The sequence below is a fragment of the Balaenoptera musculus genome, chromosome 12 (genome assembly GCF_009873245.2).
Source record: "Balaenoptera musculus isolate JJ_BM4_2016_0621 chromosome 12, mBalMus1.pri.v3, whole genome shotgun sequence".
Lineage (NCBI taxonomy): Eukaryota > Metazoa > Chordata > Mammalia > Artiodactyla > Balaenopteridae > Balaenoptera > Balaenoptera musculus.
Window position 1 is genome coordinate 34147661 of NC_045796.1, and position 21094 is coordinate 34168754.

The window sequence follows — 21094 nt, forward strand, 5'->3', positions numbered from 1 at the left end:
CATAAACACTCAAAAAGATATAAAAGACAAGTCACAGTAATTTCATAAATGTGCAAAGACATGGGGGTGGGCTCAAGGCTTCCAAATAGAACAATCAGCAGATCTCTTTTCTCCACACAAGGAGCTGGTGTAGCATTTCTTAACCCTGTTACCAAAAGAGCAGGGACCTGATTTTATAAAAGACTGGTGACTGTCAGGTTTGCCACCAAAATGATCTATGTGTTTAAGTTACTCCTCAGAAAGTGGTCTGCATGTCTTGCCTTAGTAGCTGAAGGCTCTATTAGTGAAGGATGAAAAGAAAGAGAAGAAGGGGTAAGAAGAATAGTGAGTGGGTTTACAAAGTAAAATGAGCAAGGGGCTTCCCTGGTGGCTCAGTGGCTGAGAATCTGCCTGCGAATGCAGGGGACAAGGGTTCGAGCCCTGGTCTGGGAAGATTCCACATGCCGTGGAGCAGCTAGGCCCGTGAGCCACAACTACTGAGCCTGCGCGTCTGGAGCCTGTGCTCCGCAACAAGAGAGGTCGCGACAGTGAGAGGCCCGCGCACCGCTATGAAGAGCGGCCCCCGCTTGCCGCAACTAGAGAAAGCCCTCGCACAGAAGCGAAGACCCAACACAGCCAAAAATAATAAATAAATAAATAAATAGATAGATAGATAGATAGTCACTCACCAATTTAAAAAAAAAATGAGCAAGGTGGGCTAGTCTCCACATAAATAAATGAGATTACGTATAAGTCTGCTATTCTCACTAATAAAATTTGAATATGAAAAAACGAACACGAATTTTTGGCATATGGATGTACCTGTATGCATAGATAAAGGCATAGATATAGGAAACAAATATATTAAATAAAAAGTCATATTACATTTGCTTTAGTTCTAGACCATTCACCTCTCTGACAGAACTCCTAAAACATCTTCTGAAATTTTTGAGACTTTACCTTAGGGAAAACACATATTTAGACAACCAGGAATGATGGACTGTATAAAGTATGTACTGTCATGAAAACTAATAAAGTAAAAAACTACATTTCTCTCCTTCCTCTTCACCCGTGAATGTTTCTCCCTATTTTGCCTTAATGTGAAATGTCATAATATACTAGGAAGGGAGAAGTCAATTCCACATTATGACCTTAGAGTCACTTTTCCCTATTCAGAATAGGAGAAAGATATGTTGAATTTAAATAGATCATGAAAGTTTTTAAATCCCTTCTCTCTCGAGGAGAGAATTTTCTAGATTAGTGAAAACTGATTTCCTCAAATCCACTATGTCTGTGAGCACCTGCCATATGAAATTCTAATGATCAGAGCTGTATCCTCCATTTCACCTGAACCAAAGGAAAAAAAATTAAAGGAATATTGTAGCTTTCCCATCTTTTCAGGCATGTTTGGTAGGGATACTTTCAATGTTGCTGTATTTCTGGGAGAAAATTGTCCTGGCTTCAGTACCTGTATGGTCATTAGCCAGATTTAGAAAGTATAACTTGGTCCCAAGATATATACAGGTTCATTCGGGTTCACCACTTAGAATTAACATCTTTGATTATAAAAAGACTTTTAAACCTTTTAAACCAATTCAGTAACCAGTTTAAATCTGATTTATTACTGTTGCCACATTGTTCCTGACAAAGAAACCTGCAATAATCCCCAACAGCTGCTGGCCAACAGGTGCTGCCGAATAACATTGAAACACTGAGCCATAAGCTAGAATCAATTCTGTCTCCTTCACTGTTACAATCAAGCAAGCAGAACGACTGGAGCATTTTTAATCTTACCTTTAATATCCTTCAAAAACAGAGGTGGGAAACAGGACCCCACCGCATAATCAAGAAAGCACACTCCCTGTCATGATAATTGTTCTCCAGAGTCGTGCATTTTATGAGTTACATATAAAACTTATAGGGAAGGTCATCTTCTGAAATCAGAACACAGCTGGAAGGCAGTAAGAATCACATTGTATACATAAAAAACTCAGTGCCTGAGATATCACATTCAAGGGTTTAAATTTTAAGAAGTGCTCATTTGCAATCTGTGAACATATATCAAGGCAATTTAAACTATTTTTGTCCTCTGGCCCCGAATTTACATTCATATCTTTTCCTTCTAACTGCTTCTTTTTGAAAATGGACATTTGAGAAGCCACAAAAGGTCAAATATTTAATTAATGACTCTATGCTTTTCAAAAAAATTATTTCTTCATTTTTCTGAAGACTCACTCTAATGTCTGTCTCCGGCCTGGATTTTTGGATTAAGCACGTTGTGATTTTTTAAAATAACTATCCCAATTAGAAGTTGTGGAATATTTGGCAAAATTTTGAGGTTTTTGAAAAACTAGTCACAACACAGTTTTTAAAGAATCTGAGCCGTAACCTTGACTCTAGTATTGAGTTTTTGTCATTCTTGGCAAGACATTGTGACTCAATTTTTACTATCTATGACACATAAATAACACCAGCATGCTTTATCTTCTGCAGTTGTGGTACCCTTGAAAATCTGTGTGAACCGAAGTTGGGAAAATAAAATTACAAGCTCTGAATATAGTCGGGGAAAAAAAATCAATAAGAAACTGTAAGATGAATCCTTCTGACAAGTGAAGAATCCTTTTATACCCTATTTTTAAAAATAAATTCCCGTTTTAGTATTTTAAAAAATTTCAGCCATAACTCCAAAGTGCTTGGAAGCAAAAAGAGAGAGAATTCCTAATAGTTGAGAGATTGTGGTCTGGGTGGGAAGATAATTAACTTATTTCTACATTGGCTCAAGCATTTTATAGGCAATTTTTATACTAAATGAGTCTTTATTTTACTAAAGAGTTAACTTCTATACTCTCCAAAGACACCCAGTGGAGAGGATTGTTTCCTCATCACCACCAGGTGAGATTTCAATGGCATGTGTTTCTTAATTAATTGTAGTTGGTAGAGATACTGGTATGTTTAATATGAATGAAGATATTCTCTTGTACGAAACTGTTTTATAGTAGAAGTGCTAAAATTAGCCATTTCTATCTAGGTATTTGGGTTATGCATACCAAAAAAAAAAAAAAAAAATCACAGACCACACTGCAGTAAGCACTCTACATCCTGGGTACAATATGTATTTGTGGTTCCTACAATGTTTTCCAGAAGATTAAGTTGATTCTGTGTGAATCATTTGGAAAATTCCTACAAGTGATTCTATCCAAAAAGTCATCTTTCCCTGCCAAAGGTCCTGGCAATATACAGATCTTGACTCTATCACTATTTAGGGAGTACTTCAAGAGGTAGAAAAAATGAAAAGATAAGCTATCTTTGAATGTATATTTTTCTCAGCATTCCTTTACACGTGGAAATAGAATTTTTTTAATCTAGATTTAACAAACAGCAAGATTTTAGTAAAACAACTGCTTTGTTAGGAGACTCTATATAGTACTAATTAAAGCTACATCTTTGGATTCTTGTAGACCTGGGACCAAATACAAGCAAAACTTTTAGTTCTCATTGGTATAATAGGACTAACTATATTTCCACTCTCCCAGGGTTATGATGAAATAGGATGATGGATGTAAATTCTTATGTGGCTTTGTAGTTAATTTTCAGTACTGGAAGAAAATGAACATCTCTTACCTTCACTAACTTTGAATTTTTTTTTAAAGTTTGGCAGCCTTATATTACCTTATATCCCAAAGGAGTAATCTTAAGATCAAGAAGATGGACAGCAACACTTGCATCAGTGAATGCATGCAGGGTTTCTGCAAGCTTTGGTACAAAGATTAATGCCAGCCTCTGAGACAGCATCAGTATCCCATCGTGCAGGTAATGACACCATGTGCAAGAACAAAATAAGCATGTTGTCACCGTCTTCCATGATTTCAGTCCTGAACTATCATGTGTTGTGTACCTTGGTTCTTTCCTTTCAAACTGTACAGCTACTAAAATGGTGAGGGAAGTTTCTTGAGGATGTATTTCATTAGGTTTAAAACTGCCCATAAAATCTGACAATTTGTGTCAGTGTCGCTGCTAGGAAGCCAATAAAGCCAGCACACCACGGCAGGCTGCGTGAAACGCCAGCAGCATCTCCATCACCTGATGACTCAACTGTACCCCAAAGACAAACTAATCAACACAGACCATTTTACTGACAGTACACTTGTGTTCCCGTATTTCAGAAAGGCAATTTGGGTATACTTGATGTGTAGCAGCTCTTAGGAAAAACTGGCAGCCTAAAATGGAGAAAGCTGGCTGTTAATATTTCTGATATATTCCTCCATCAGAAAAGCACTGGCCAACCAAGAAGCCTGTGTGCAAGCACAGGTCACTATCCACACTGCTCCTCCTGGGAGCCTGTGCAGCCCGCCACTGCCAGGGTCCTGTGATCCAGGGACAACTTCCCCGGGAGAACACACGGCACGCCTCAGGCTGCTGCAACGTCACGCCGGTCTCTGCCGCCGCAGGCTCGCCCCGCCTCCTCTGTACCCCTCCCTCCCCCCAGCCTGAGTGAGCCAGAGCCCCCGAAGCAGCTGCTCCTTTAACCCCGTTCTGTCTGGGCGGGGAACAGACGCCCTCAGGGGACCTACATGCAGAGGCAGGTCCAAATCCAAAGCTGAACCCCAGCAGCTGTACGAACAAAGAGAAAGGAAAATTTCTCCCAGCAGCCTCAGAAGCAGCGGATAAAGCTCCACAAACAACTTGATGTACCTGCATCTGTGGAATACCTGAATAGACAACGAATCATCCCATATTGAGGAGGTGGACTTTGGGAGAGGATATATTATTTTTTTCCCTCTTCCTCTTTTTGTGAGTGTATATGTACATGCTTCTGTGTGAGATTCTGTCTGTATAGCTTTGCTTTCACCATTTGTCCTAGGGTTCTGTCCATCCGTGTTATTTTTGTTTTTTGCTTTTTTTACTTTAGAAAAAAAATTTTTTTCTTTTTTTCTTAATTACATTTTATTCTTTATTTTAATAACTTTATTTTATTTTATCTTTATTTTATTTTAATATATTTTATCCTCTTTCTTTTTTCTTTCTATTTTTTTTCTCCCTTTTATTCTGAGCCGTGCGGATGAAAGGCTCTTGGTGCTCCAGCCAGGCATCAGGGCTGTGCCTCTGAGGTGGGAGAGCCAACTTCAAGACACTGGTCCACAAGAGACCTCCCAGCTCCACGTAATACCAAACAATGAAAATCTCCCAGTAATCTCCATCACAACACCAAGACCCAGCTACACTCAACGACCAGCAAGCAATAGTGCTGGACACCGTATGCCAAACAATTAGCAAGACAGGAACACAGCCCCATCCATTAGCAGAGAGGCTGTCTAAAATCATAATAAGGCCACAGACACCCCAAAACACACCACCAGACATGGACGTGCCCACCAGAAAGACAAGATCCAGCCTCATCCACCAGAACACAGGCACTAGTCCCCTCCACCAGGAAGCCTACACAACCCACTGAACCAACCTTAGCCACTGGGGACAGATATCAAAAACAACGGGAACTACGAACCTGCAGCCTGTGAAAAGGAGACCCCAAACACAGTAAGATAAGCAAAATGAGAAGACAGAAAAACACACAGCAGATGAAGGAGCAGGGTCAAAACACACCAAACCTAACAAATGAAGAGGAAATAGGCAGTCTACCTGAAAAATAATTCAGAATAATGATAGTAAGGAAGATCCAAAATCTTGGAAATACAATAGACAAAATGAAAGAAACATTTAACAAGGACGTAGAAGAACTAAAGAGGAACCAAGCAACGATGAAAAACACAATAAATGAAATTAAAAATACTCTACACGGGATCAATAGCAGAATAACTGAGGCAGAAGAACGGATAAGTGACCTGGAAGATAAAATGGTGGAAATAACTACTGCAGAGCACAATAAAGAAAAAAGAATGAAAAGAACTGAGGACAGTCTCAGAGACCTCTGGGACAATATTAAATGCACCAACATTCGAATTATAGGGGTCCCAGAAGAAGAAGAGAAAAAGAAAGGGACTGAGAAAATATTTGAAGAGATTATAGTCGAAAACTTCCCTAATATGGGAAAGGAAAGAGTTAATCAAGTCCTGGAAGCACAGAGAGTCCCATACAGGATAAACCCAAGGAGAAACACGCCAAGACACATATTAAGCAAACTATCAAAAATTAAATATAAAGAAAACATATTAAAAGCAGCAAGGGAAAAACAACAAATAACACACAAGGGAATCCCCATAAGGTTAACATCTGATCTTTCAGCAGAAACTCTGCAAGCCAGAAGGGAGTGGCAGGATATACTTAAAGTGATGAAGCAGAAAAACCTACAACCAAGATTACTCTACCCAGCAAGGATCTCATTCAGATGTGATGGAGAAATTAAAAGCTTTACAGACAAGCAAAAGCTGAGAGAGTTCAGCACCACCAAACCAGCTTTACAACAAAAGCTAAAGGAACTTCTTTAGGCAAGAAACACAAGAGAAGGAAAACACCTACAATAACAAACCCAAAACATTTAAGAAAATGGGAATAGGAACATACATATTGATAATTACCTTAAATGTAAATGGATTAAATGCTCCCACCAAAAGATACAGACTGGCTGAATGGATACAAAAACAAGACCCATATATATGCTGTCTACAAGAGACCCACTTCAGACCTAGAGACACATACAGACTGAAAGTGAGGGGATGGAAAAAGATATTCCATGCAAATGGAAATCAAAAGAAAGCTGGAGTAGCAATTCTCATACCAGAAAAAATAGACTTTAAAATAAAGACTATTACAAGAGACAAAGAAGGACACTATATAATGATCAAGGGATTGATCCAAGAGGAAGGTATAACAATTGTAAATATTTATGCACCCAACATAGGAGCACCTCAATACATAAGGCAAATACTAACAGCCATAAAAGGGGAAATCGACAGTAACACAATCATAGTAGGGGACTTTAACACCCCACTTTCACCAAAGGACAGATCATCCAAAATGAAAATAAATAAGGAAACACAAGCTTTAAATGATAGATTAAAGAAGATGGACTTAATTGATATTTATAGGACATTCCACCCAAAAACAACAGAATACACATTTTTCTCAAGTGCTCATGGAACATTCTCCAGGATAGATCATATCTTGGGTCACAAATCTAGTCTTGGTAAGTTTAAGAATATTGAAATCGTATCAAGTATATTTTCTGACCACAATGCTATGAGACTAGATATCAATTATAGGAAAAAATCTGTAAAAAATACAAACACATGGAGGCTACACAATACACTACTTAATAACGAAGTGATCACTGAAGAAGACAAAGGGGAAATCAAAAAATACCTAGAAACAAATGACAATGGAGACACAACGACCCAAAACCTATGGGATGCAGCAAAAGCAGTTCTAAGAGGGAAGTTTATAGCAATACAATCCTACCTCAAGAAACAACAGACATCTCAAATAAACAACCTAACCTTGCACCTAAAGCAATTAGAGAAAGAAGAACAAAAAAACCCCAAAGTTAGCAGAAGGAAAGAAATCATAAAGATCAGATCAGAAATAAATGAAAAAGAAATGAAGGAAACAATAGCAAAGATCAATAAAACTAAAAGCTGGTTCTTTGAGAAGATAAACAAAATTGATAAACCATTAGCCAGACTCATCAAGAAAAAAAGGGAGAAGACTCACATCAATAGATTTAGAAATGAAAAAGTAGAAGTAACAACTGACACTGCAGAAATACAAAGGATCATGAGAGATTACTACAAGCAACTCTATGCCAATAAAATGGACAACCTGGAAGAAATGGACAAATTCTTAGAAATGCACAACCTGCTGAGATTGAACCAGGAAGAAATAGAAAATATGAACAGACCAATCACAAGCACTGAAATTGAAACTGTGATTAAAAATCTTCCAACAAACAAAAGCCCAGGACCAGATGGCTTCACAGGTGAATTCTATCAAACATTTAGAGAAGAGCTAACACCTATCCTTCTCAAACTCTTCCAAAATATAGCAGAGGGAGGAACACTCCCAAACTCATTCTACAAGGCTACCATCACCCTGATACCAAAACCAGACAAAGATGTCACAAAGAAAGAAAACTACAGACCAATATCACTGATGAACATAGATGCAAAATTCCTGAACAAAATACTAGCAGACAGAATCCAACAGCACATTAAAAGGAACATACACCATGATCAAGTGGGGTTTATTCCAGGAATGCAAGGATTCTTCAATATACGCAAATCAATCAACGTGATACACCATATTAACAAATTGAAGGAGAAAAACCATAGAATCATCTCAATAGATGCAGAGAAAGCTTTCAACAAAATTCAACACCCATTTATGATAAAAGCCCTGCAGAAAGTAGGCATAGAGGGAATTTTCCTCAACATAATAAAGGCCACATATGACAAACCCACAGCCAACATCGTCCTCAATGGTGAAAAACTGAAACCATTTCCACTAAGATCAGGAACAAGACAAGGCTGCCCACTCTCACCACTATTATTCAACATAGTTTTGGAAGTGTTAGCCACAGCAATCAGAGAAGAAAAAGAAATAAAAGGAATCCAAATCAGAAAAGAAAAGTAAAGCTGTCACTGTTTGCAGATGACATGATACTATACATAGAGAATCCTAAAGATGCTACCAGAAAACTACTAGAGCTAATCAATGACTTTGGTAAAGTAGCAGGATACAAAATTAATGCACAGAAATCTCTTGCATTCCTATACACTAATGATGAAAAATCTGAAAGTGAAATTAAGAAAACTCTCCCATTTAACATTGCAACAAAAAGAATAAAATATCTAGGAATAAACCTACCTAAGGAGACAAAAGACCTGTATGCAGAAAATTATAAGACCATGATGAAAGAAATTAAAGATGATACAAATAGATGGAGAGATATACCATGTTCTTGGATTGCAAGAATCAACATTGTGAAAATGACTCTACTACCCAAAGCAATCTACAGATTGAATGCAATCCCTATCAAACTACCACTGGCATTTTTCACAGAACTAGAACAAAAAAGTTCACAATTTGTATGGAAACACAAAAGAACCCGAATAGCCAAAGCAATCTTGAGAATGAAAAATGGAGCAAAAGGAATCAGGCTCCCTGACTTCAGACTATACTACAAAGCTACAGTAATCAAGACAGTATGGTACTGGCACAAAAACAGAAACGTAGATCAATGGACCAAAACGTACAAACAACTCATGCAGGTCAATATCAAAAAAAACCAACAACCCAATCCAAAAATGGGCAGATGACCTAAGTAGACATTTCTTCAAAGAAGATATATAGATTGCCAACAAACACATGAAAGAATGCTCAACATCATGAATCATTAGAGAAATGCAAATCAAAACTACAATGAGATATCATCTCACACCAGTCAGAATGGCCATCATCAAAAAATCTAGAAACAATAAATGCTGGAGAGGGTGTGGAGAAAAGGGAACCCTCTTGGTGGGAATGTAAATTGATACAGCCACTATGGAGAACAGTATGGAGGTTCCTTAAAAAACTAAAAATAGAACTACCATACGACCCAGCAATCCCACTACTGGGCATATACCCTGAGAAAACCATAATTCAAAAAGAGTCATGTACCACAATGTTCATTGCAGCTCTATTTACAATAGCCAGGACATGGAAGCAACCTAAGTGTCCATCAACAGATGAATGGATAAAGAAGATGTGGCACATATATACAATGGAATATTACTCAGCCATAAAAAGGAACAAAACTGAGTTATTTGTAGTGAGGTGGATGGACCTAGAGACTGTCACACAGAGTGAAGTAAGTCAGAAAGACAAAAACAAATACCATATGCTAACACATATATATGGAATCTAAAAAAAAAAAGAAAATGGTCAGAAGAAACTAGGGGAAAGACGGGAATAAAGATGCAGACCTACTAGAGAATAGACTTGAGGATATGGGGAGGGGGAAGGGTAAGCTGTGACAAAGTGAGAGAGTGGCATGGACATATATACACTACCAAATGTAAAATAGATAGCTAGTGGGAAGCAGCCGCATAGCACAGGGAGATCAGCTTGGTGCTTTGTGACCACCTACAGGGACGGGATAGGGAGGGTGGGAGGGAGGTAGATGCAAGGGGCAAGAGATATGGGAACATATGTGTATGTATAACTGATTCACTTTGTTATAAAGCAGAAACTAACACACCATTGTAAAGCAATTATACTCCAATAAAGATGTTTAAAAAAAAAAAAAAAAGAAAAGCACTGGCCAAAGTGATTCCTTTCACTAAATCTCCCTTAGTGAATAGAATGTTAGACTAGTTATTCGTGTGTGATTTACATACACGTGGCAACACTTTGGTAATCCTGTTTGAGCCCACATATCTTAATCAAATAGCATGTATCAGATATTTCATTTGGAAAAAAAAGGATGTATTTTAAATAGATTCCAATGCCACAGAGAAATTACTTTTTGAAAGCAATTTAATACGGTTCCATGAATAGCATCTAGGATCCCCAGTTCACTTAACATTTAAGAACCTACTATGTACCAGCAGACAATCTGTTTGCCAAACACCATGTGGTGCTCAGGGGACACACAGATCACAGATATAGCCCCTGTTTTCCAGGAGCTCACTCCATTGTGGAAGAAACAGCAGCGGTGGCACCAAGAGTTGCTTAGCATCCCTCATACTTCGCCTTTCCTTGGTAATCTCTGTGAGCTTCCCTAAAACCTTCTCGAATCAATACAATCTAAGTAAAACACTGCGCTGCCGCTGCATCTTAGAGACAAGTCTCCTTGGCCCCCCTTCCAAGATTGCTTCCCCTGAGCTCTCCACAGAGCTACCTAAGCCCATGATGGGAAACAGGCACAAACCTTCAGTGGCAATATCATGTGATAAATAATATAAATACAAAGACCTCTGTAGCTCAGAGTGGTGACTGTTAAAAGATTAGGACATCAGGGGATTATTTCAGGAAATTCTTAAAAGGTGAGGACATGTTGCCCATGCAAATAATAGGAAGTTTAGGAGAAGGGAGGCAGAAGGGGCAACCTTTGAGAAAGTGTATGCAGGTTCACTGTGCAATAACTACGAAGCACTCAGCATGACAAGAGCGCAGTGTGTCAATGCGAGGCGTGTCAAAGATTAGGTTGGGCTGATGAACAGGGACCAGATTATAAAGGGGATGCCTGTCTTATTAAAAGTTCCAATATAAACTTTAAATTGGAGACCATGGCATCCTTACGAGAATATTAAGCAACAGAGATGTGCGAATGGGAGAAGGAAGAGAGGGTGGCAGATGACTAACTTAAGAGGCTGTTCAGAAATTAAAGGAAGAAATATTTAGATTCTGAATGAAGGTAATGGCTGTAGGACTGGAAAGAAGCAGAAGGCTTTTAGAAAGATGTCAGAGGCAATACCCACAGCACTTGGTGGCTGAGTGGATGGCAACTGTAAAAGCGGGCTCCATGGTATGGCTTGTGGTGTGGATAATGGGTGAATGGGGCTCTTCATCAAGATCAGGAATATAGAGGAAGAAATGGGAGGTCACAATGACTAGTGCCCAGCCGCTATGATCGAAACAAGTATGTTTAAGGCAGCTAAAACAAAATAAGATTATCACCCATTTCTTCCTAAAAGAAATCTGTTGACACAAGTAGTAAAAAGACACTAAACTCTTAGCAAAAAGCACTTTAAAATTTCACATTAAAATTCTACAAAAGTGTTATGCAGAGAGCAATACAATTTCCTATATATGATCATAACCATAAATGATGTCTCTGGGTTTCAATAATCGAAGATCACATTTTAAACACTTTACAAGTTGGTTCTCACCTAGCCTGTGATATCTGCTGCCAATATTATATATTTAATTATAGACTGATTAAATACTGATCATTAGGCATTTATGATAAATGCCTAACATTAGGCTTTGCCATCAGAGACACTGATGGGCACTTTTCAATCTTAGGTTCTTCTTTTTTTTTTAACCAAAACATAAGAATAATTATATCACACGTACATATCTTTTCTTTAAAAATACAATAAATCTCAAACAGATAGTTCTAAAGAAAAAGCATGAGAATAGGAAACACTTGAAAGTAGGATCTCCCCTAACAAAAACTAGAAATATGGAGCTAATGGGTAGATAAATAAATATAAAAAGGGACAGAAACACAAAAATTATATATATATATATATATAATTATATATAATATAGATATATTCTTTCCCTTGAGTTGAGGCATCTTTGGGTCAATCTACAGAGCTATAGAATAATTGGAAATCTTTTCTAGAATGAAACTATTGTAACTATTCCTTCAACAACAATTTATTAGTCTCTGTGTATTTAGCATAGGAACTGGAGTTAATTTAAATTGTACAATTACTATTAAATTATTGGAAATATTTTAAAGTAATGAGAAGTCGACAAGTTATCAATTACTCAAAAATTTAGTAAAATACCAGTATTAAAATGCTAAAAAAAATCATCAGGTAGGATAATCCTCACCTGTTCCTCCTTTTGGAGGGCAGATACAGAGTGAAGTAGGTCAGAAAGAGAAGAACAAATATCGTACCATATCACATATATGTGGAATCTAGAAAAATGGTACAGATGAACTTATCTGCAAAGCAGAAACAGAGTCACAGATGTAGAGAACAAACTTACAGTTAAGGGGGGGAAGGGGGCGATGGGATGAATTGGGAGATTGAGACTGACATGTGTACACTACTATGTATAAAATAGATAACTAATGAGAACCTACTGTATAGTCAGGGAACTCTACTCAATGCTCTGTGGTGACCTAAATGGGAAGGAAGTCTAAAAAATAGTGGATATATGTATACTTATGACTGATTCACTTTGCTGTACAGCAAGAAACGAACACAACATTGTAAAGGCAATAAAAATTAATTTAAAAATTTAAAAATAAAATGCTAAAAAAGCAAGTTTTTTTTATATTATCTTATTATATAAAGCACAATAGGGCTTCCCTGCTGGCACAGTGGTTAAGAATCCGCCTGCCAATGCAGGGGACACGGGTTCAAGCGCTGGTCCGGGAAGATCCCACATGCCGCGAAGCAACTAAGCCCGTGCGCCACAACTACTGAGCTTGCACTCTAAAGCCCGCGAGCCACAACTACTTAGCCCATGGGCTGCAACTACTGAAACCCGCGCGCCTAGAGCCCGTGCTCTGCAACAAGAAAAGCCACTGCAATGAGAAGCCCGAGCACCGCAACGAAAGAATAGCCCCTGCTCGCCACAACTAGAGAAACCGTGGCACAGCAACAAAGACCCAATGCAGCCAAAAATAAATTAATTAATTTAAAAAATAAATCAGGACAGACAGGAAAATGCTGCTGTTTTAGCCATTAAAAAAACAAAACAAAACAAAACAAAAAAACAAAAAACACCCACAATAGATAACGTTAGTAAATCATTTTTTTTTTTTAATTTCAAGGCTGAGATATTTGAGTGGGCTAAGAATGGAGCAATCATTATCCCCTCCTCCTCCTACAAGAAAAATGTGAGGTGTGTTATCTATAAAAATTAATGAAGAAGGAAGAAAACAAAGAAAGAAGGAAGGGGGGATGGAGAGAAAAACGAGGGAGAACTTAAACTCACTGCCTTACACAAGCCTAACCTCAGCGGCCAACATAAACACTGAGAATAAACTCTGGGAAAGAAACCTTAGCATTTTTACACAAAAAGGATAGTAAATCATAACTTATAGAAGTTTTTATCCAAAATAACACACATTAAAGTAGAATTTTCTTTCCAGTATATTTTTTCTTTCCAAAATAAATTTCTGACAACTCAGTAGATATTTTATAGAAGTTTTGAATGTTATTGAGGAATCTGATAATTCCTTAAGGTTTCACTTGAACATTTGGATCACATAAATTGAAACCAGGGTGAAATTGTGTCAACAGGCACTAACTATAAATACGTCCTGAAATGAGTTTAGTGGGAAATGTGTTAAATTCCATATAATAGAATATTATGAAGCGTCAAAAAGATATTAATTAATAGTGTTTATAATTTGACAATAATTAGAACATGTCAAAATATGTGCATATACTATAATAGAATATAAGAAAAAGAATTATAAATAAAGCCAGAAAATAAGAAAAGTACATTGTTCTTAATTTGCAAATTAAAATCAAAGTAAGAAAAACAAGAAACTTAGTTTACAATTTAGTAAATGAATTTCAGTCAAACTGTATTTACTAAGAGGACAATATGCTAGGCTCCGATGATTCAACAGTCCACAAAACAAACATGATCCCTGCTCTCACAGAAATACATCCTTGCTAAATTGTTCAGAAATACATATGCGTGTAAATCAGTGAGTATTGAGACACGACTGTATTTGACTGAAAATAACCACCATCATCGTACCTCTGATTTGGAAACTTATTTTTCTAAAATGTTTCAAGACGTAGCAGTAGTTTACATGTCCACCTTGCTCCTCTTTGCTGCTACTAGCAAATCAGTTTCCTCTTTCCCTCCAGAAATTTCAGCTTATTTGAAGCTTCTATCATCAAGCTATACCACCTACTACATCCCCCACTGCTTTCATAAAACCACCTTCCAGGCATTTTAAAGACATGGTTTCTGGTTCATCTTCCTTCCCACCTCTCCTTGTGTAACTGCAAAATCAACACATGTGACTCACCCAGTGTTCAGGTCCTTGACTTCCTCATCAACCTCTTTTATGCCTCTCCATCTCCAGTACCCACCCTCAGGGCTCCTCCCTAGACCTGGCATTCACCACACCACCTTATCCTTTCAGCTCACTCACTCTTGTACCCCATTACAACAAGTCATGGTCCTTTCTCTTATCCATCCTCTCTTTCCTGCCATCATTCCCTCCTCCCTGGCTTAATGATTCCATGATCCATCATTAAAATCACTGCATAACAAACCTCCTCAACTCCATTTCTCTTTTAAGAAAGCTGCTTCATTCTTTTACTTAAAATTCACTGGAAAATTTGAACATCTTATCACAGGTATGAACTCTTGAATAGCCAGCTTGTACCTACAGTTTCAACCTTGACTCATATTATTCTTCCCCTCCCTTACTTTACCCTAGCCGCACTGGCCATTTCTTGAACCCACCAAACTCTTTCTTACTATTATGCCTATCCACTTTTTCATCATTCTGCCTTATGAGCTTATCTCCCCAACTCTTGACTTTCCAGCCTCTTTCTCATCCTTCTTCTCTCAGTTGTAATGTCACCTCCACATATAGTCTTCTCTGGTCATTTCATCTAAAATAACTTGACACAATGACTTTCTATTACATTGTCTTGTTTATTTCCTTCTTAGAACTAACTGTATATATAGTTATATTGTTTAATTACTTACTGGCTATCTCCTGCATTAGACTTATAAGCGCCGTAAGGACAAAGCCCTTATCTGTTTTGTTCACTTTTATATTACATATTAGCAAATATTAAATTCATACACAAATTAATAGAATGAATAAAAGGGAAGTAAGTTTTGACTATATACATGTCAAAAATCTAAAAATAGTATTAAAAAAAAAGGGGGGGGGGTGTGGAATTGGATGAAGGCCATCAAAAGGTGCTACAACTTCCAGTTATAAGATACATAAGTACTAGGAATGTAAACATGATAAATATAATTAACACTGCTGTATGTTAAACGCAAAAGTTGTTAAGAGAATAAATCCTAATAGTTCTCATCACACACAAAAAATTTTTTTCTACTTATTTAATTTTGTACTTATATGAGATGATGGATGTTCACTAAATTTATTGTTATAATAATTTCATGATGTATGTGAGTCAAATTATTATGCTGTACACCTTAAAATTATACAGTGCTATGTATCCATTAAATCTCAATATAAAGGAAGAAAAATAAATGAACAAATAAAAATTGATTTAGAAAGGAAAAACTAAAGAAAAATAGTAAAAGAAAAAAAAAAGAGTTCAATATTTACTTAGCCATCTATACAAAAAAAAAATCAGTATACACCAAGTCTACTAATTATACTCTTTTTTGGTCAATATAACTAAGAGAAATTAAGCCATATAAATGTATTTTTATGCAAAAACTGGTAATAACTAACATAAAAATTCACTAATCAAAAAAAGAAAAACCAGTCAAGTGGGTTGTTTGATAGCATATAATAAGGAAAATGATATCTGAATTCAATTTTTGAAAATTAAAATGAAAGTAGCATGAAAAATATAGATAGATAGAACCCAGAAATTCATCTATAAGAGAATCAGATTTAAATCATGAAATAACAAAGATATGCTAAGTCATAATATTTACCATAAATTCTGAAATTCACAAATATTAAGTAATTGAATATGTCATTGATGAGTCACAAATCTAACGAATCATGGGATTTCTCTACCAAATATCAGGTTCTTATCAACCCTCTCAACTTCATCCTACAGAAACCTTCTTTAACTATCCAGGTAAATGCAGTATTATGCTAAGTATAATAGAATTATGTTAAACACATATATTATCTGACATAATATCTATGAGAATTTTCACTCAGAAAATAATTTCTATTGACTATATATAATTCAATGTGATAAACTTTTACATGTTCTTTATTTTCTCTGCCCATAAAACTATACCCATGAGGATACTTTTTAACTATCTCTAAACTTCTATGGGGTAGAAGATTGTATTAGATATGTGATCAGGATTTGTATAATAAGTGTTATTTTTAAAGGTAATCTTGGTAAAATATACAGTGGAACTTACATCCAATTTAATCTTCAGTTTCAAAGATAAAACTACATAGGTTCGATCAAATGGTAACAACACAAATAAATAAACAAAAAGCACTCAGCTAAATATTGATTCAAACTACCATAAGAAACTCAAAGTGTATCAGACTCTAAATAGATCAGATTCCATCCCTTTAGTATTCCTTTAGCATAGGTATTATAAACTCTGGCCTACTGTCCCAGAATGGTTCCATAACTTTGGTGTGATACACTAAAAACATCTTCATTCACAAATTTGGACCATTCAGCTAGTTGCAAACTGAGTAAACTAATAAGATAACGGATACCCCAAATCCTGGGAGTCTTCCTTGAAATAAAAATCCTTGGTATTCCTTGCTTTTCTCACCTGTCCTTCTCACAGTTACAGGTGTGTAATCATACGACAGAGATTCCTAATCTATCCTTTTGATTTGGACCATCAATTTTCAGCAGTTCCAGCTGTCACAATCCATTATGCACCATTCCTTAAAGCTCTTCTGTCATAAATATCTAATTCTCTGGTTCTTAGCATTGACATAGCATTAACTCTTAAAATTTGATTCACAAAACCACTCCAGTCCTCAAGTATAATACTCCCACTTGAAATTAGCCTACCAGTTTATTAAACACCACAGAGTATTGCTCAAAAAGCCCAAGCTGATTAGTCTTTAATTAAAATAGCCACAGTTTGGACCTTTAATATCTCACTGGATTTAAACTTTCTATTAATTTTTCTCTGAGTCTATTAATCATAGTAATTAAATGAAAGGAACATGTGGAACAAAGACACTACTCCTTTCTTTCATAGATTTCTTGTTTAAAAAGCACTGCCTCTCCCTCCCCGCACGAACACACACACACATTGTAAAGTTTATGTTTTTTAAAAAACTATTACTTCTGCATAAAAAAGCTACAAATTTTCTTTCATGTAGCCAGAATAGTCAACCATAACAATATGTATATTAGGGCTATGTTAATTTTCAAAAAAAGTGGGGAGCAAGGATGCAGGTAAGAGTGTCTTTCATGTATATGCTGAAAAGCTCACACAAAAGAGAACAGAAATGTACAACTAGCCTGTAATGATGTGTGTAATATATTCTCAATATAATATGTATAAAATCTAACATATAAATAAATTTGAGTGTAAATTTCCCATCCCCTTTTGAGTTGCCTAGCAACACGAAGGCACCCAGAACCACTGTCAAGACAATGTTACTGAAATTTGTGAGAAGTAACTGTTCACTCACTGTTAAGTCAGGCTCCATCTACATTATATCTAAACTCTTGGTGGATCATTTTCCAGTTTCTGCTGCTAGTAATGTTTTCATACGAAAAAGAGAGTACTTTTTCATTTTCTCTTCAGCTTTCCAGTCAGGATGTTTTTGGCACGATCGATATACGTGCATAAAAATGTGGCTGTTGTCATTTAAAATAAATAATCCATGGCACTCACTGCTGGGGTTCAGTGATTTCATCCGCAGAAAGATTTTGCAGTGTATCTCAGGGATGGTTCTCATTGACAGGTAGAGAAATTAAGTAGTACCAGCGATGTATCTGGCATATGAAACCCAAAATATTTTTATTTAAAACAAAACATTCTGCTATCTTAAATGAAATTTCCATTCTCCTTTTGGATAGCCTAGTATATAACTGAGAATTGGACCTTACTTTGACATTGTCCCAACTTTAGTTATAGTTTTCTCTTCACAGCAGTAGATTCAATGAGGTGATGCACATGAAGTATCTACAACAAAACTGTCAATAAACAGTGAAGACAAAAAGGACAAAAGCCATGTGGAAACACTGAAATGTTACTGCACAAAATATACAATTGGTTTCTTCCTACCCTAACCTAGCTAGTCAGGAATTACACTCTTCCTACTCTTCACTAAACATAAATGTAATTGGATACTGCAGAATATAGACGTTTTATTTAAATTTAAATGTGAAAGCATGATATGTGTATGTGTGTGTGTGTGTGTGTAGTTCTCCTTAAATGCCAATTCCTGGGTCTCATATCCAGATACCCTAAATTGCAAAAAAAAAAAAAAAAAAAAAAAAGATTTTTATCAAAGATGATAATTATTTGAATGCCTTATAGTTGCAAACTATTTCTAATTTGCAACATTTCTCATTTAATGGAGGGCTACATCCCAACTCCTGAAATAACCTGATCATAGAATAAGAAATGTCTCTAACTTCAGTAAAACCATAACATTCTTGAGGGATATATCTTTGGATCACAAATCTCATAATGCATAAAAAATTTAAATGACTAGAAGTTGAACTTCTTTTTAGGTACCACTTCCTGCTATGAAACAAAGTTTTTATTACTTTTTAAAAGTTAATATAAGGTGTTAATTAACTGACAACCACACTGCAATGTTGGTACTGTGTAGTCAGCTGGACTCACTTACTGGCTGCCAATAACTGAAGTCAGAGCAAAAATGACTGTCCTTAAAAATTTCATAGTGTATTACACACCTTGTAGATTTCTCACAAATATCTGAAACTGAAAGATTTGTAACTGTAAAGGGTAAATCTATAAATGCCAAGGCTCTATCACTGCATTAAAATTTTTAAACAGTCGATTATGTCAATTATTCTATACTATATGCTATAATATAAAAAGGGTTAAATAATTCACAATAAATGTGCTCTGGCCATAGAATACAGTGGCAAATTCATGCTGTGATTTAAAATAATGTGGACATAAAAGAAAATTACTAGACCACGAATGCATTTCTCAAGTTAATACTCAAATGAGCCTAATTCCAGGGTTTTGCTTTCGCTGGAAATTAAACAGATGTACGGATATCAAGAGTACACAGGAAATACTTTTGAAAATTAAAACTCAAATGGTCAGTTTGCTCAAATATTTCACCAATGAATTAGGTATGTAATTCCAATATCATTTTATTTTATCTTAAAATAGATTTCATAGCCAACCATAAGCTTCTCCTGAAGGATTTCTTAAAGAAGTCAGCAACTGTCACAGAGTTTTGTATCCTAACAAAACAGGAAGAGTTTCTTAAAATCGTGCTTTTTGCTTCACTATTTAATATGAGAAGCAGATTACTTTACCTTCTTCAATTTACTGTGAAGAATTCTAAAATGAATTTTTATGTGATTATACAAACATGACTGTATTTTACTTTGAAAAATTTGTAAAGCACATATGAAGAAGTTTTTGCTTCCATAATAGATTGTAGCATTTTCATCCATTTACATTTTGGGGAGCACTAGTTTTACCAAAATATAACAATAGAGTGTTTCATATTTCAGGACAGCAGAAGGAAAAAGGACTATGTCAATTGATACAAATTTCTGTTTGTAAACCAGTCATCATTGTTAGGGGAAAAAAAAAGTAGAAGGAAGCAAACCTAGGAGAATAAAGTAAGCTTCCCAGCAGGATGCTGCTCTCAGGAAAACAAATAAACAAAAATCACAAGAAGGTGATTTTACCCTTTGTATAGGACAGATTGTACAATACCCTAAATCCCAAGAATTTATTCTTTGAACCAAAATTCAACCTAAATGATCATCTCTATGTTTATACTTGTTTAAACTGATTGAATCACAATCTTCTACCCAACATTAAAGAAATAACATTGAAATTGTCCCCTTTATAATGATTAAAAAGCATTTTTAATACCTACATTCTTAGATCTGTAGAGTAGTTCTTTCAACCTTTAAATACAGGAACCCATGCTGATTAAAATATCCTCTTTATACATATATAGAAATATATAATATTGTGTGATTTATGTACTGACAAGTCCTCACAGCTCAATTAAAAACTAATTTTAGCTCATTTGTTTTAGGTAACAAACAATACACAATGAAAGTATTTCAGATTAAAGCTTTCAACAATGAACTCTCTGATTAAGGCAAGATAAATAAGAGTCAAAGTGGCCTGCTTGAAAACAAAACAAAAATACAAACTAGTCTTTTACCATGTACTTGGCTTAAGGCAAACCAATAAATATTTAATAAGCTCATCACAAAGAAGTCCACTTCTTCCCAGACACAAAACTCTATTGCGTGTTATTACCTCTAGCTGTGGACCCAGAGCTTCCATTAGCAGGATCTATTATAATAGGAAGTTGAAGCACAGAACAACTTATTAGGAGCTCGGGCAGCCAGCCAGGCTCTAAATGCATGTTCATATTTGAAGATATATGTTTTCTTTGTTACATACACATTTCTGAGATGTTTCACATGCATCTCATTTGTTGTTGTTTTATTCCTATGAGTTACAATAAAATAGTCCCCAATTAAACCATAAATAATCAATAATTAGAATAATTACACCCTTCAGGGAACCAACAGGAAATACAAAAGAGAATAATATTTTTTCT

The 21094-nt window shown here is 35.9% G+C and overlaps 1 protein-coding gene and 1 non-coding gene across 8 annotated transcripts in view; one reads left to right on the top strand and one right to left on the bottom strand.

The window, feature by feature from the left end:
• Window positions 1-21094, bottom strand: part of LAMA2 (laminin subunit alpha 2) — a 603913-nt gene that overhangs the window by 478033 nt on the left and 104786 nt on the right. The window lies entirely within an intron of this gene.
• LOC118905570 lies at window positions 12458-12600 on the top strand. Its single transcript, XR_005022275.1, has one exon. It is a non-coding gene; the product is annotated as a U8 small nucleolar RNA (small nucleolar RNA).